We start from the raw sequence: 18,608 nt of genomic DNA, 5'->3' as shown, positions 1-18,608 counted from the left end.
CTGGTAATAGACAATACTATTGTTTGTCAAACTTGTTTAAATCTTTAAAATCTAAGCAGATGTTATTTTGCCATTATTGGGTAGCAGTAGAATTGAACTTTGGTTCAATGTTGTTACGGAAGCAGTGATCAAACCATGCAGGGTTTCCTTCAGCTCATCCCCTAAAGCCGGTGGTACATAACACACAACATATTGGACTGATCATCTCCATTTTGAGTCTGATGTGTTATTCCTCACCTTGTTCTCCTTCAACTTTGAATACAGAGGTAGTTTCAGTATTACAGACATTCCTTGGCTAGTGGATTGCGGTAATTAATTACATATGCCATTCGTCCAGTGGATGGTATTCCAAGGATTCTGTCATTAGAATTAAGTACAAGGATGTTTGTCTCGTGTAAGGCCTTCCTATCCAGAAAACTGCATATAGATTTTTTAAAATAAAATTAGAGTACCCATTTTTTTTTCAAATTAAGGGGCAATTTAGAGTGGCCAATTCACCTACCAGGTTTGTGGGGGTGAGACCCACACAGACACTGGGAGAATGTGCAAACTCTACACGGACAGTGACCCGGGCCAGGATTCAAAGGGCATATAGTTACGCTATCAACGTGCTTACAGTTCAGTTTACAATTCTAGTCACCATGTTGGATCAGAATTTGTACTTTTCCTCTAAGTTCCACCATGGACTCCATCTTCAATCAAATCTCTTGTTGCTTTTTGGACAGTTCCAGACCATTTATGTTACATTGTACACTTGTGTCTAATTGAAATCCTATGCGGCTGCCTGACTCCAACTTAATTGTAACGCACTCACAGGTCAACCATATCAATAGGACATACCTTATTGATGACAAAGACTTATTAGATATTTGGTTTTCTACCTATTGCTCCAACAATCTGTGCAGGCAATTTTCTTTTCAATGGTATTTTGCTGCATATGGTTGTTTTTCTTCCTCTCGTTGCATATCATTCCAAAGCCTAAGCAAAGCTGTCACTTGTGCAACTCGTGCTTTTCCCTGCATTCACCAGCCTTTGGGAATTGTTTAATATTGAATCAAAACTTGCCTCTATCATGCCTTGGGATTTATTTTGCTTTATGTATTGCAGTCACATTTTGTCCCTTCAAATCCCTGATGACTTTGGATTGCACCTTCACCATGTGACAATTTGTATCACGTTTCCACAAGGTTATATTAGTCTCCCAAAAATAGTCTTGTTTGCACCCTTGGATCTGCAATTCCAAAAACAAATCATGTGCAGAGTATCTCTTGTGTTATAGAATATGGACCCTTCAGTGCGTTTTCACGATGATGGGCAATACTAGTCAAATGTTTCAGCAGAATCCTGTATCTGCCTGTTAAATACATATCTCTCAGAAAGGAAAGTCCTTACAAGTTTGGCAGTACTGTGGAAATTTCATTCTATCTTATCTCTGTCTCTATACGGGCCCAATCCGTCTACATGGAGCGGACTTCATACACTTCCTTCTCCCAACTGCTGCAAGGCTTGTTTGCGACTGCACTCATTGTGGCTCTTGATCGAGCTTCATTGCAAAGGAGTAGTGTTTCCAGACTCACTCAAATCTCTTTGACTTCTCTGCAACATTTACACCAAGGATTTCAGGAGCCTGAGGCGGCGGTGGATCACCTCCTGTCACAAATATGTTTTAGCTTTAGTGTGACTTTCCAAAACTTTACGATAGTTTCAGAAGCCACAAACATCTTGCTGCTCACTGGAGACCTCACACACACACACAAAAGAGAGAGAGCCAGAAAACAAAAAATAATCACCTGGCAAAACAGGTAGTGGCCTTTCCGACTCTGCCGCCACTGAGGATACAGGACAGGGTGGTCTCCGGCACCTGGGTGGGGGAGGGTGTCGGATATCTACCAGGAACTACAAGAGGCTGAGGAAACCCTGGTGGAGGAGCTCAAGGGCAAGTGGGAGGAGGAGGTAGGTGAGGAATTGGAAGCGGGTCTGTGGGCAGAGGTCCTGGGCAGGGTTAATTCCTCCTCATCATGTGCCAGGCTCAGTCTAATTCAATTTAAGGTGGTCCACCGGGCACACATGACGGCAGCGAGAATGAGCAGGTTTTTTGGGGTAGAAGACAGTTGTATGAAGTACAAGGGCAGCCCTGCAAACCATGTCCACATGTTTTGGGCATGCCCGGAGCTTAGAGTGTTCTGGCAGGGGTTTGCGAGAACAATGTCCAAGGTGCTTAACACACGGGTGGTGCCGAGTCCAGAGATAGCGATCTTTGGAGTGTCAGAAGACCTCCAGAGGGTGACCAATTCTGAATAAAGCCGGAGGCTGGGATTCAAAAGTTTCTTCGTTGTTCAGATTCGATTCCCATTCAACATTGTGCTGATTCAAATTTTTAATAAAATACATCTATAATTTTTGAGGCATTTTACATAAATGATTACCTGTAATTATCACACAACACGTGTGCAACAGGTGGAAGATTGCCTCACAGAAATTATTGGACAGAGCCTCTCGACAACGTATTTCCCTTTATATTGAGGAGAATTGCCATTACTGTCCATTGTCAGTGTGCATTAACAAGGTTAGGTGAAATGGAGACCTTGACGGCCCTGAGCAGAATACTGATCTCGGAGTCAGATAAACTGCTTTTCCTTTACTCTGTAGCCCAAGGGAGATTAGCGATTCGCTATTTATATGAAATTGCTTTATATTCATGACTAATTCCAAAAGTACTGCAGCTCTCATAATTTATTGAATGCCTTGTTTACTCCAGTCTTTGTGGAGCAAATGAATAATGCATTTTAGTGATTTTTTTTCTTTCTCAGTTGCACAGTCACTGCTACTCGAATTCCTTACAAAGTTACCATTCTTCATTCATCGGCCTTAATAAGGAGCACCAACGGGCTATTCTTCCATGATCATATCACCCAATCTTATCCTAACCCAGCAACAAAGATATCGTAACTCTAGCTCCTTACACCCCACTTCCAGAAAGGACTCCATCCCATTGCCCCCAGCTGTCCAAGTCTATCACATATCTTCCTACAATGCTACCTTCCAAATCGGCTTTTTTGACATGTCTTCTTTTTTCCTAACCCCCCCACCACCCTCCCCCCATCGAAAACAGTGGTCGATAGAGCCCGCAATCGTATTCGACCCATCTCCCGCACCTCTGACCTCACCCCTTCCTCGCCTTCGCAGAACCATGGCAGAGTAAAGTTGCCCTTCACTTTTCACCCCATCAGCTTCCACATTCATAGGATAATCCTCTGCAATTCCACCAACTCCAGCATGATGCCACCACCAAACACATCTTCAGATCACCTTCCCTGTCAGCATTCCATAGGGAATGCTCCCTCCTCCAACATCCCCAACGCAGCACCCCCTTCCCACAACACCTCCCCTTGCAATTGCAGAAGATCCAACAGGTGCCCCTCTATCTCCTCTGTCCTCACTGCCAAAGGCCCCAAACACTCCTTTTAGGTGAAGCAACATTTCACTTGCACCTCCTTTGATTTAATTACTATATTCACTGCCCACAGTGTGGTCTTAAAGAACAAAGAAAAATTACAGCACAGGAATAGGCCCTTCGGCCCTCCAAGCCTGCGCCGATCCAGATCCTCTATCTAAAATTGTTGCAAAGAATAAAGAAAAATAAACTTCTCTACATTGAGGAGACTAAATGCAGACTAGTGACTGCTATGTGGAAGACCTTTTTTCAGGCGGCAAGCATGACCCTGACCTTCCCATTGCGTGCCATTTTAACTCATCATCTTGCGCCCATGCTAAACATTCCCACCCTTGGCCTGCTGCAATGTTCTAGTGAAGCCCAACACTGGAGAAACAGCACCTCATCTTCCATTTAGGCATTTTACAGCCTTTTGGACTTGACACTGAGTTCAACAACTGCAGACCATGAACTACCTCCTCTATTTTGATGTATATTTTTATCTCAACCCCATCACCCACAGGGCCATCTATAATGTAACAGCCTCCCCGAACAGGTGCCGGAATGTGGCGACTAGGGGCTTTTCACAGTAACTTCATTTGAAGCCTACTCGTGACAATAAGCGATTTGCATTTCATTTCATGTGTCTTGATTTCACAGAGTGCTGACCCTTATTCTGCTATTAACACATTCTGCTACTTTACCTTATGCCACTTTTATTCCTTAAGTCTTTGATGCTACCATTAACACTCGCTTGTGTCCATAACGTGTCTGTCAGTCAATCTCTCCTTCGCAAAGCCATATCTCTGACCTTCTATTCTTCTTCATGTACGCCATCCCTCCAGCGTTACAATCCATCACTTTTCCACCCATCTTCAGCTCTGAAGACAATTTACATACTCAGTGTTAAACGCTTTCTCTCTCCACAGATGCTGCCAGACCTCTGCGTCTTTCCAGTGTTTTCTGTTATTATAACAAAAAGATTTTGATTTCTAGGCGGGATCACTGGACTATCGTCAAAGTAGGAACCATGGTTGTGGTTCCTCACGTTAGTGTATGGGAGGAGGCTAATTTGAGTGACCCCCAGGACACCCCTCCTTGGTAGAATCTGGGGCTCTTAAAGGCAACTTAACAATTTCACCAATGAGTCAGCAACACCTCTCCGAAATGAAACTGCGTGATCTATTTTCACTATTATCTACTTTATGATCTGCACACCACACCTAAACTTCTTTATTTCAAATAAAGCCAGAAAAACGAATTGCTGAATAAAAGTGCCTCTGAGCTGGAGGTGTTCACCTGGTATCTGTTAATGGCACAGTTGTAATTTCTATCATTTCTCCTTTATCCAGTATTTGTGTGATGCAGGAGAGCAGTATTCTTGCTAAGCTGCTCTTTAGAATGTTGAAGTGCTTGAGTTAATATGTTTTTCCAAGTGTCAGTTTGGTTCAACGGATAACACTCTCATCTCATGAGTTAGAAAGTTCTAAGCCTCTCCGTTAACTATGCTTTCAATTATCTCCCCAACACTGCATATTGCACATTTCTACTGTCTGAAAAAGCATGAGAGACTCATTGAATTTCAGGTGCTGTATAAATAGATCATTATTTAGTCCACAGAAGGATCAAGAGAGGAAACAAACTAAGAGAAGCATTGATAAACTGGAGCGAGACAAGAACAAAGAAAACTTACAGCACAGGAACAGGCCCTTTGGCCCTCCAAGCCTACGCCAATCCAGATCCTCTATCTAAAACTGTCGCCTATTTTCTAAGCATCTGTATCCCTCTGCTCCCTGCTCATTCATGTATCTGTCTAGATACATCTTAAACGACGCTATCGTGCCCGCCTCTACCACCTTCACCAGCAATGCGTTTCAGGCACCCACCACTTCTGAGTAAAGAACTTTCCACACATATCTCCCTTAAACTTTTCCCCGCTCACCTTGAACTCGTGACCCCTAGTAATTGAGTCCCACACTCTGGGGAAAAAGCTTCTTGCTATCCACCCTGACTATACCTCTCATGATTTTGTAGACCTCAATGAGGTCCCCCCTCAACCTCCGTCTTTCTAATGAAAATAATCCTAATATACTCAACCTCTCTTCATAGCTAGCGCCCTCCATACTAGGGCTCCAAAGCATCCACATCCTTTTAGTATTGTGGCGACCAGAACTGTACGCAGTATTCCAAATGTGGCCGAACCAAAGTCTAATACAACTGTAACATGACCTGCCAACTCTTGTACTCAATACCCCTTCCGATGAAGGAAAGGATTGTTACTGACAGCAGTTGGTTGTTGGAGGTGATGGCCTGTCAGTCATTGTGTTTTCTTGTATCCCAGCCGCAATGCTGGATGAAGTTTCCACAATTGGGGCTGAATTTTCCTGGTGTCGAGGAGACTCTACGGAGGGGTGAAAATTGCAGGCAGGGCACAATTCCGGTATTCTCGGGTAGAATGGTGGTACAGTGATTAACACTGGGACTACGGTGCTGAGGACCCGGGTTTGATTCCTGGCCCTGGGTCACTGTCCGTGTGGAGTTTGCACATTCTCCCCTGTCTGCGTAGGTTTCACCCCCACAGTCCAAAAGATGTGCTGGTTAGGTGGATTGGCCGTTCTAAATTGCCCCTTAATTGGAAAAAAATAATTGGTACTCTAAATTTATTTTTTTAAATTCCAGTATTCTCGACCATATTTCCAGGGTTTCCGATTTTCAGGACTTTTAAAGGTCTTTTAATGGCAAGGTCTTGTTCGGGTGAGAGCCCACACTCTGCACTTCCAATCTAGCTGGCTCCATACCTAGTATAGGCATGTCCTAGTCCTCCACAATTTCCATGTAGCGGAGCCAGATTTTCAAAGTATTGCCGTTCATGACAGCTCAGAGGTGTTATGAACCATAGTCTGCATGAGGGAACCATTTGAAAGGTAAATTCAAAGGGTCCTCCTCATAGAATGACACCCCTCCTCCTCTCTTTCCCACCCCCCGCCCCACTCCCACTCCATGTAAAGTTATGGCACCTTCATTCTCATTCACTGACTCTACACTCTATAGGACCAACGAATCCTATAGTGACAATAAGGTGTGTAAATGACTACTTTTTAAAATGGTACCCATGATGTCGGCGTTGGACTAGGGTGAGCACAGTAAGAGGTCTTACAATACCAGGTTAAAGTCCAACAGGTTTGTTTTGAATCACTAGCTTTCAGAGCACTGCTTCCTCAGGTCACTTGAGGAAGGAGCAGTGCTCTGAAAGCTAGTGATTCGAAACAAACCTGTTGGACTTTAACCTGGTGTTGTAAGACTTCTTACTGTACTTTTTTAAAAGCAGTCATTCATTGACAACTTTGCACTTAAAAACTTTTAAAATCGCAGGCCAATAAAAATCTTAATCATCTGGATGCTTTAAAGTTTCAATGGATGAAGCTGCAAGCACTTGAACCCTGTTCATTTGTGCAATTGACAGAAGAAATCAGACAGCCAAGCTGTCAATCAATTTGTTTGGCTGAGTGCCCAGAAATCTATCAGTGCTGAAATAGCTGAACCACAGGCTATAGCTACTTTCAAGGATCTGGATGATCAACACTTTTATTGGTCTGTAGTAAAAGGTAGCTTTAAGTGGGAAGTTATTAATGAATTTTTAAAAGCATCTTTACACATCCAATTGCTACTATGGTGTTCATTGGCTTTATACAGTGTATATAATGAGTGAATGAGCATGGAAGTGCCGTAGCTTGGCATTGAGGGAATAAGGGGTCATAGAGGGTGGGTAGGGTCATGAGGTTGCATGGAAAGGGTCATGCGGGATGAGAGCTAGAGGGCCTTATCTTTTTAATATAACTAAAACAAAGTCACAGAGCACTGAGGTGGGCCTTTTTAAAAAAATGTATTTTATTACAAACATGCATCAAACCAGGTTACAGCGAGCAAACACCCTGGGAAGCATGCTTCCCTACAGTCAACTATACAGTCTGTACAGATTTTTCCCCTTTTTTCACCCCCCCCCCCCCCCCCCCCCGAGCCGAACAGCCCCTCAAACACGGTCACGAACATCCCCCACCTTTCCTCAAACACCCCCCCTGAAGAGCCCCTTAACTCATACTTTCTCTTCTCTAATCGCAGGAAGTCGTACAGGTCACCCAACCAATCTGAGTTGAAATCTGAGTGCTGATCCACTTTGGAAGCATTATAATTCAAAATAATTTTTATAGCAAAATTGCAATGGACTTGATCCATTTACAAAATGCATCAGGAGTTAATATTTCATAGTATGTACAAGATTCACCTGGACTCTTACACAATGTGGGGCCATTTGACATAAGCCTATTGAGTAATATTGAGTCTTATGGAGTTCAACTTTGAACCCAATTCCACTCAGTTCGCATCAGGAACAGAGCAGTGATTCTCGCAATCAGTAAGAATGAACAATAACACCTTCTCCACAATAGTCCTCAATATTGGGGCTCTGCAAGGCTGCGTACTTCGCCCCCTACTCTACTCCCTGTACACACACGACTGCGTGGCAAAATGTTGTTCCAACTCCATCTACAGGTTTGCTGATGATACAACCATAGTGGGCCGGATCTCGAATAATGACGAGTCAGAATACAGGAGGGAGATTGAGCACCTAGTGGAGTGGGGCAGCGACAACAATCTCTCCCTCAATGCCAGCAAAACTAAAGAGCTGGTCATCGACTTCAGGAAGCAAATTACTGTACACACCCCTGTCAGCATCAATGGGGCCAAGATGAAGATGGTTAGCAGTTTCAAATTCCTAGGGGTGCACATCTTCAAAATTCTGTCCTGGCCCACCCACAATGACGCTACCACCAAGAAAGCACAACAGTGCCTATGCTTCCTGAGGAAACTAAGGAAATTTGGCATATCCACATTAATCTTTACCAACTTTTACAGATGCACCATAGAAAGCATCCTATCTGGCTGCATGACAGCCTGGTATGGCAACTGCTTGGCCCAGGACCGCAAGAAACTTCAGAGAGTCGTGAACACCGCCCAGTCCATTACACAAACCTGCCTCCCATCCATTGACTCTGTCTACACCTCCCGCTGCCTGGGGAAAGCGGGCTGCATAATCAAAGACCCCTCCCACCCGGCTTACACACTCTTCCAACTTCTTCCATCGGGCAGGAGATACAGATGTCTGAGAACATGCACGACAAGACTCAAAAACAGCTTCTTCCTCCCTGTTACCAGATCCTAAATGACCCTCTTATGGACTGACCTCATTAACACTACACCCTGTATGCTTCATCCGATGCCGGTGCTTATGTAGTTACATTGTGTACCTTGTGTTGCCCTATTATGTATTTTCTTTTATTCCCTTTTCTTCCCATGTACTTAATGATCTGTTGAGCTGCTCGCAGAAAAATACTTTTCACTGTACCTCGGTACACGTGACAATAAACAAATCCAATCCAACCCAGCGGGAAGTCAAAAATCACAATGAAATAAGAAAGATTTGCAATATATAAAGCCTTGCACTAATTTCTTCAGAGCTGTTTCCAGTTGTACTATGATAACTTGCTGGATGTGCGTCGGAACACATGTGACGGACAAAAGGGGAGTCATTTTAAGCAACACTAATTTCCCCTCTCATCACCCACCCATAAACAGAAAGGTGTTTTTGATTTGCTGACCCCTTTCTAAATGGTGGGCTATTTCCAAATCTCTCAGTTTTGGTGTGATCCACTTTTCTATTAATGATGCCACAGCAAACTCGAGATAGAATAAACTCAAAAGGTTTATTTGCACACTTTCAAAACACAGGAGGAGTTTGCAATGCTGCTTCTTTTGTATTTGTACAGTAAAAGAGAGATGGGGAATAAAAAGATGTACAGTGCAGGGACCACCAAGAAAAGAAATAGAGTTCCATGTAGGTTCCAGAGTCCAGAATGAAAGTCCAATGGGATGTTCCTTCACGAAGGTCAGTGATCTGAAAACCAATGCTGGAGAATTCACTGCTCCGGTGGTGTTGACTTCTCAAATTGAGATCGGCATGAAGTGATGAATCAGTCTTGCAGACGATGGTAAAGAATTTCCAGTAGAAGAGTGTACTTGGGGCTAAGTGTCCCAACCTTAGTCGGAGCTCCTTGTTTGTGCTGCTGCTAGTTAGCTGGTAAAATGACAGACTGTCTTTGCAGTACAGCAAGGCAATATTATTGCTTCCACAAGCTAGAGTCTGTGTCACATGAACCCCACCTCTCCACCCTTGCTTTGAGAAGGGACGTGTAACCCCGTCAGGGCCCCCAAGATTGTTAAATGCCTCAACCATTAAGAATTGAAAGAAAGGTCACAGTGCCCTTTGTCCCAGCAGACGAGTAAACACCGGTTGGCCGACCTGGGTAATGAAATGCAGACAATCCTTTTATAACTCTCTTTACAATTTGGTATGTGCAGTTTACAATGTGTCATTCATGGCTCTTCGCTGATAATGAGGTACGAGTTTCTCTATTAATACCAGATAGCTCACCTTGTTTCAGGGTCACAGACACACATATGTTCAAACATCTTAAGGTCTTTCTCCAGTTTAAAGTATTTTAGAGATATCATTGAGCGTATCTCTTTATATTATAAAAATACGCAGTCTTAGTCTCCTCACAATGTGCTGAGTGGGCTTTACACTTCACATACGATGCAGATGCAACTAACAGAAGAATCTGCAAGGAAGTTCCTGACCAATATCACTTACTCTAAAGGCGAATAGGGCAAATCTGCAATCATTAGTCTTTTTAAATTAAAAATTAGTTTACTTTGATTAAATATTTAGAGCCCAGTGGATTTAACGTAACTTCTCAGGGCAGCATAGCAACATTAACAACTATTGGAATTGTGAATAAAAAATTGAAACCCATTTGGTCTTTTTAATAGGTAATGCTTCATGCATTGGAAGTGTTTTATTGAAATTCTTCTGGGACCATCTGTGTCTGAACAATATGATTATAGAGGCTGCATGTTGCTGTTTGTCATGCATAGGATAGTCAGTAATTATTGTTTATAAAGTCATTGAGTTTGCAATTGCATAATGACTCCGAGTAAGCCCATGAAATATCAATGTCAGCTGTTCCAATCTTGATGTACTTTGAATATATAAACACAGCCAACCTTAAACTGGATTCTCAGTGGTAGGGGTTATTTGAAGTAGTTTAATGACTGTCATTCATCTTGAAAGGGATGCCCTTTTACCTGAACACCACATAAAGCCGAGGGTTTTTAAAGTGTTTCCTCCCCTTCCCTCCTGAAGGCGCTGACTCTTGGGATGTGTTTCTACACAGGCATCAGCCACCCTCCAGTAACTTGCCCAAATGACCATTCTTCATGGGTCAAGCTGGATGGTGAGTGTTATTCGAACATGAAGAGCATTACATCAAAAGTTAATCTGGTTGTCACATGTGCATGTGTGGATGTGGACATATATACATACACACACACACACACACAATCTACATATACACATATATACACGCACATATATACACACATACATGCATATATATGCACACATATATATAAGCACACACATTTGGCAACTGACACTTCCATTTTTCAGGTTGTTGTGGAGAAAAACAATGAGTCTCCTCCATGGACAGATCAGGTGCAAGGACCCTATCTGATTTCACCTCTTAGCTGCTTTCCTATCTCATCACTGCAGCCTGACATATTGCAGTTTTCACCTGTACTTTTAGTGACAGTAAAAAAAATGCATCTTATATCCACTTAACTCAGATACATCCAATTCAAATATATTCTGTTCTTTTATTTCCCCCGGTATTTTATATCTACCCGAGTACAGGTTTAGATACACCCAGTTTCTCAGATCAGAATACAAATTTTGAAAATGGATTTCTTTATTATTTTTTTTTTTTTATAAATTTAGAATATCCAATTCATTTTTTCCAATTAAGGGGCAAAGTAGCATGGCCAATCCACCTACCCTGCACATCTTTGGGTTGTGGGGGTGAAACCCATGCAGACACGGGGAGAATGTGCAAACTCCTCACAGACAGTGACCCAGGGCCGGGATTCGAACCCGGGTCCTCAGCGCCGTAGGCAGCAATGCTAACCACTGTGCCACCGTGCCGCCCTGGATTTCTTTATTATTAAGTAGCATGATGGTTCTGCCAACAGCCCGCCAGCTTCCAAATTCGAACCAAGGCTAACAATGTGATGGAACCATCAATTCACCAGACACGTGTTTTCCGATATGAATATAGGCTTTAATCTACTCACTACAGATCCAGCCTGTTACCCGTTGATGAACTCTCGGTGAACTGCAGGCTGACTCTGGACAAGGGTATTTATACAGCAGCACAAGGGGGAGGAGTCGTGGGCGGAGCCACGGGTGGAGCCCTGTACAAGCTCCTGAGCATTCCCAGAGCTACTCCCCCTAGTGGTCGGATAACGCTACTGCGCTTACAAAGATACAGTGTGAATTACCATGTTACATTCACCACATCCACCCCCTGCAAAAAAATCAAGTCCGGCGGGGGTGGTGGTTTACAAAGTCAGTCTGTCTGGTGGTCGAACTGTCCGCTGTGATCTGCGGAGCACTGGGGTTGCAGCCTCTTGCGGTGGCTGGATGGGTGTTGTGTGCTGGGGTACGATGGCGGACTCCAGGGAGGGTTGTATCCGAGCTTCATACTCTCCTGGTTCGACCGGGGACTGGGGGCGCTGGGGGCTGGCCGGCGCGGGTGCGCGGAACTGGTGGAGCGAGCTCGTGGGCTCGGGAGCGCAAGGGGGCGGCAGCATGGGGTGTAGGGTGAGAGGTCCTTCTGTGGGGGTAGAGGGGGTGCTGGATCCGGCGGGTGCCAGATCCTGGAGGGATACAGTGTCCTGACGGCCGTCAGGGAACTCGACGAATGCGTACTGGGGGTTGGAGTGGAGCAGGCGCACCTTTTCAACAAGGGGGTCGGTTTTAGAACATAGAACATAGAACAGTACAGCACAGAACAGGCCCTTCGGCCCTCGATGTTGTGCCGAACAATGATCACCCCACTTAAACCCACGTAACCCGTATCCCAACAATCCCCCCATTAACGTTACACTGTGGGCAATTTAGCATGGCCAATCCACCTAACCCACACATCTTTGGACTGTGGGAGGAAACCGGAGCACCCGGAGGAAACCCACGCGCACACGGGGAGGACGTGCAGACTCCACACAGACAGTGACCCAGCCGGGAATCGAACCTGGGACCCTGGAGCTGTGAAGCATTGATGCTAACCACCATGCTACCGTGAGGTTTTGTGTGCCCTGACATGTTTCCTCAGAAGTACGGGGCCCGGTGTCCTCAGCCATGCCGGAAGTGAGACCCCGTGGTAGTGCCCCTGGAAAAAATGAATAGCCTCTCGTGAGGGGTCTGATTGCTCGCTGTGGACAAAAGGACCTAATAGCGTGGAGCGCGTCTGGGAGGACTTCCTGCCACTGGGAGACTTGGAGCTTTCTAGACCAGAGGGTCAGTAGGACGGTCTTCCAGACCGTCGCGTTCTCCCTCTCCACCTGCCCGTTCCCTCTGGGGTTGTAGCTGGTAGTCCTGCTCGAGGCAATGCCCTTGTCGAGCAGGTACTGATGCAGCTCGTCGCTCATGAAGGACGAACCCCGGTCGCTGTGTACGTAGCTGGGGAAACCAAACAGGGTGAAGATGCTATGCAGGGCCCTAATGACTGTGTGGGAGGTCATGTTGGGGCATGGGATAGCAAATGGGAAACGGGAGAACTCATCTACGATGTTTAGAAAGTAAACGTTCTTGTTACTTGAGAGGAGTGGCCCTTTGAAATCAATCGCGAGGTGTTCAAAGGGCCTTGAAGTCTTGACCAGGTGGGCCCTGTCTGGTCTATAGAAGTGCGGTTTGCACTCTGCACAGATCGGGCAGTCCCTGGTGACCGCTTTTACCTCCTCGTTGGAGAAAGGCAGGTTTTGGGCTCTGATGTAGTGGGTGAGCCGGGTGACCCCCGGGTGGCAGAGGTCATTGTGGATGACTTTCAATCGGTCAATCTGCACGCTGGCGCATGTCCCGCGGGATAGGGCATCCGGAGGCTCGTTGAGCTTCCCGGGTCGATACTTAATATCGTAATTGTAGGTGGAGAGTTCGATCCTCCACCTCAGAATTTTATTGTTTTTAATTTTGCCCCTTTGCGAGTTGTCAAACATGAAGGCAACCGATCTTTGTTCGGTGATGAGGGTGAACCTCTTACCTGCGAGGTAGGTAGTGCCTCCAGTAACGAATAGTCTCCACAATGGCTTGTGCTTCTTTCTCGACTGAGGAGTGTCGGAGTTCTGAAGCGGAGAGGGTACGGGAGAAAAATGCGACTGGTCTCCCTGCCTGATTTAGTGTGGCTGCTAGAGCTACCTCTGAGGCGTCGCTCTCAACCTGGAATGGGGTGGATTCATCCACCGCCCGCATGACAGCTTTGGTGATGTCCTCCTTGATGCCGTCGAATGCCTGGCGTGCCTCAGCTGACAGGGGAAATCGTGTGGCCCTAAAGAGTGGGTGGGCTTTGTCCGCATATTGAGGGACCCATTGGGCGTAGTAGGAGAAGAAGCCCAAGCACTGTTTGAGGGCCTTGGGGCAATGGGGGAGGGGGAGTTCTAAGAGGAGGCGCATACGGTCCGGGTCGGGGCCCAGGACTCCGTTTTCCATGACATAGCCAAGGATGGCTAGTCTGGTTGTGCGGAAAACGCATTTCTCCTTGTTATACGTGAGATTCAGTTTCTGTGCCGTCTGGAGAAAACGGTGGAGGTTGGCGTCGTGGTCCTGCTGGTCATAGCCGCAGATGGTGACATTGTCCAAGTACAAAAACGTGGCCCGCAGCCCGTACTGGTCCACCATTCGGTCCATTGCTCATTGGAACACCGAAACCCCATTAGTGGCGCCGACGCCGAAAGGGACCCGGAGGAAATGGAAGAGGCGGCCATCGGCCTCGAATGCCGTGTAGTGGCGGTCCTCCAGACGGATTGGGAGCTGTTGGTATGCAGACTTCAGATCCACCGTCGAAAAGAGCCGGTACTGGCCGATCTGGTTTACCATGTCTGCAATCCTGGGGTGGGGATACGCGTTGATGAGCGTAAATCTATTTATGGTCTGACTATAGTCGACAACCATGCGGAATTTTCCCCCGGTCTTAACGACCACCACCTGAGCTCTCCAGGGACTATTGCTGGCCTCTATAATCCCCTCACTGAGAAGCCTTCGGACCTCTGTTCTGATAAATACCCTATCCTGCAGGCTGTACCGCCTGCTACGAGTGGCTACGGGTTTACAGTCCTTTGTGAGATTGGCGAAGAGAGGGGGGGGGGGGGCGGGGCGGATTCGCAGCGTAGCGAGGTTGCAGATAGTGAGTGGGGGCAGGGGCCCGCCGAAGCTGAGGGTGAGGCTCTTAAGGTTACATTGAAAGTCTAGGCCTAATAAGAGTGGCGCGCAGAGGTCGGGCAAAATGTAGAGTTTGAATTTTGAGTAGCTAGTGCCTCGGATTGTGAGTGTTGCGGCGGTGCGTCCCTGGATCTGGACCGAATGGGAGCCTGAAGCGAGCGAGATAGTTTACCGCACGGGGAAAACGGGGAGCGAATAGCGTCTTACCAGGTCTGGATGTATGAAGCTCTCAGTGCTCCCGGAGTCGAAGAGGCATGGCGTTTTGTACCCGTTGATTTGGACCTCTGCCATCAAATTTCCCAGATGCTTCGGGCGTGATTGGTCCAGAGTGACTGCGCTGAGTTGCGGGTAGTCGGCGGCTCGATCAGCTGTGCTGGAGTGGCCCTGTGATGACTGCCCTCTGAGTTCATAGTCGTACTTTTCCGATGAGTTGTCCAAGCGTGGAGATGCAGGTCGGGCCCGTGGATCGCACGTGGCGGGCGGCGAGGAAGATGGCGTCCAAGATGGTGGCCCCCATGAGTCGCACGTGGCCGGCCGCGTGGTGGAGGTATGCCAAGCTGGCGGCCCCCATGGATTGCACGTGGCGGGAGGGGGCGGAGTCGGGGCACAGGCCGCAGTGTTTTGGGCCCCGCGGGCCTGCGGGTGTGGGGAGCGATTACTTCGTGCCGCTGGGGAGTTGGAAGCTGGGGCCCTTTTAGCGAGGCACACTCTTGCGTACTGCAGGTCGCGTTGCGGGCCGGGCAGTGCTGCCGCGGGTGCTGGTTCTGGCCGCAGAAATGGCAGGCTGGAGCAGCATAGTTGCTGGCTGGAGCAGCATAGTGGCTGGGCGGCTACGTAGCACAGGCCTGGGGGAGTCAGACCAATGCTAATTGGTCGGAGTTTTGATACCATCTGGACTTCTTGCTGCAAATATGCATTTCAGGCGCTGAGTCTGTCTGAGTCTTGCCTTGTTCATTCTCCCTGCCAGACTTTGCGAGTTTCTCTGTACCTAGTTGTAAGTGGCCATCCCAGATGGCTACACGTTCAGGCCACATCCTAAGTGAATCGGGTGAGTATGAGGGCCACCCTGCCTGTCGCTGACCACCCAGGGGTCTCCAATGGCCCAGGAGCCCCCCCCCCCCCGCCCCCCCCCCCCCCCCCCCCCCCCCCCAGTGCCGTTCCATCCAAGTTTGTGTGGACCAGACTGAACAGCGTCCGGCTGGGGAATCCCTGGAGAGGCTGTTAGATGCTGACAGCCGGGTAGATCCTGGGTGAGCATGTCTATGTGGGTTGAAGGCCTGTGAGACTGGTCACGCCCATTGCAGGTGGGATCCTGATCATGATGCCTTGCAAGATCTGGGTAGATCACAAGGCGTACTGGCTGCCGGGAAGCCTGCGGGAGGCTTCTTTCGGCATCTACCGGCTGTGTCGCGTTCCCATTCGGCCCGGTAGATCGCGCCCAACATCTATTGCGCTTCACAGTGAATGCTTCAATAAAGAATATCAGTGGAGTTTTGTTTCTGGTTTTTTCAATATTTATTGTGAAGTGCATTGGGATGGTTACTCATGTTAGGTTGTTGTACAAATGCAGTTTGTTTCTCTCCACAGATGCTTCCTGACCTGCTGAGTGTTTTCCAGAATGTTCTGTTTTTGAAGTAATGAGAATGAATGAAAGCTGCAGATTATTGTTGTACGGCTGTATGTTGTCTCATGAAGCAGTCTAGAGGCTTGTATGGTTGAACAATAACTGTTTATTAATAACACAGGAGAGAAAAGGTTTGATTTCAGATGACACACAGAACTTTGATTACCTGCCTGTTTCCATTCCGGAGTGGCTCCTGAATCATGCCTATGACCGTCTTTTAGCCACAATTCCTGATCCACCAGGTCTTTTAGCCACAATTCCTGATCCAACCGGAGCATCACACTGGCTCCTGTGTCCAACTTGAAATTTATCAGGTGACCATTTCCAGATATGTCAGCATTCCAAAATATGAATCTGGGATCTTCAACTTCTCCCAAGAAGTATTGTTGGACTTCTTCTTGGCTCATTCATTTCATGGATGCATTTGGAATCTTCTTCATGTCTCAAAGTTTTGGACTTACCCATCTTTCCAAGTGTCCCAGGTGGTTGCAGTGAAAGCATTGCACCGTGATTTCCGGGCCATTGCCCGTACCTGTGAGATCTTTTAGAACCACAGCATTGACATGGTCTGCTGCCATCTTGTGTTTTGCTTGGGCATTGCTTCCCTCCCCTGGAGTCTTCTTGCCCTTTTGTTGTTTTAAAGAGCTGGACTGTTGGGGTTGTTCTGTACCATGGTTTATCTCCACCATGCAAAATGGATCGATTTTGCTGGTGGCCCTCCGATTCTCTGATGATTTGGATGGCTTTTTTGCAAAGTCAGACCTTCTTTAGATTGAAGCATCATCAGACACTCCCATTACTATTCAGTCTCTTATGAGCTCTGACTTAATGTCACCATAGTCGCAGACTTCAGCCAGTGTGTATAACTCAGTTATGAAAATATCTACAGGTTCCCCAGGCTTTTGGACTTGTTAAATTTCGCTTGCGCAAAATTTTATTTTTCTTAGGTTACAATAGGTGTCAAAGGTCTTCACGACTTCAAAGTTATTGGAAGATTTATTTATTCCTTGTGTGGCAATTATGTCATTGGCTATTGGACCTACCAGATATAATAGTGTACTCATTTGTTGAATTTTTGTTTTCTCATCCATGCCTGATGCTATCATATAGCTTAAAAATCTTCTTTACAGAATGCCCAATTCTGTTCCTCCTCTGGTCCTTACACTGTTTTAATTGATCTGGCAGTGTTAATTTACTATCCAAGGCTCTTTCACACAGGGGAAAGCGGCTCTGTTTTTAATAAATGATCAATGCAGTAATTGCTTTTCTTTTTTTCCCCCATGCTTGTCAGAATTTGACAGACACCGTTGTGGTTATTGAGTCATTATAAACTTTAGCCATTCTGCAGAAAATCTGTTGAACAAATCATTTTGGCCAGCCAGTTGCTTCCTGAGCTTGGAGAATTGAATTGAAGCAGATTTTCTTTTGTTCTGACATCTCTTTAAATTTTCTTTTGTTCGCCATGTGTATGGCGCCAACCCTGGATTTCGCCTGCTGCATTCTTCAAACCACACTCGTTAAAACAATCAACCTGTCAGTGCTGCCAGATTATTGCACTACCTTTAAGAGCTTATTTTTTTGGAGTTTGCTCACACTTTTGTAATATGTCCAGGTCCTATGACTCTGCTTTCAATTGCGTCTTGCTACGGACCTCCCCTTTATAACTTTCTGCTGCCCTTCAGCCTCCATGTCTGTAATAGAGCCTTTTTGCCCAGCGTGCCTTCAAATAAGACAGACTTCTCTGAGGTCACATTGCAGTTTCTCTATTTTTTCATTCTTAGGGATTCGAGGGTATTTAACCTCCTGCCACAATGTTGTACAGTTGTATTTTCTCTCGTGCAGCGGTCTGGAGGCTTGTATGGTTAAACAATAACTGTATATTAATAACATTATTATATACACATATACAGGGTACAGTCCTGCCTAGGTCCCATCTTCATGCCAACTCCTACCAGACTCACCACTGTACTCAATTACTCCCATGTGACAATTTTCAATCAAACATCAACCAGTTTTTACTGCTTTTAAAAATATAGAGTATTTTCAACACTCCAATCACAACCGTAAACATTCACTCCCTCCAACTCGGGTGCAATGTGTCTGGAGTGTCTACTATCCAGTAGATGTGACGCAGCAACTCACGTTGCTGCTTTGATAGCACTTGCCAA

This window comes from Scyliorhinus canicula, chromosome 18 (genome assembly GCF_902713615.1).
Source record: "Scyliorhinus canicula chromosome 18, sScyCan1.1, whole genome shotgun sequence".
In the NCBI taxonomy this organism is placed as follows: Eukaryota; Metazoa; Chordata; class Chondrichthyes; order Carcharhiniformes; family Scyliorhinidae; genus Scyliorhinus; species Scyliorhinus canicula.
The sequence above is the reverse complement of the archived record's forward strand: the minus strand, read 5'-3'. Positions refer to the sequence as shown.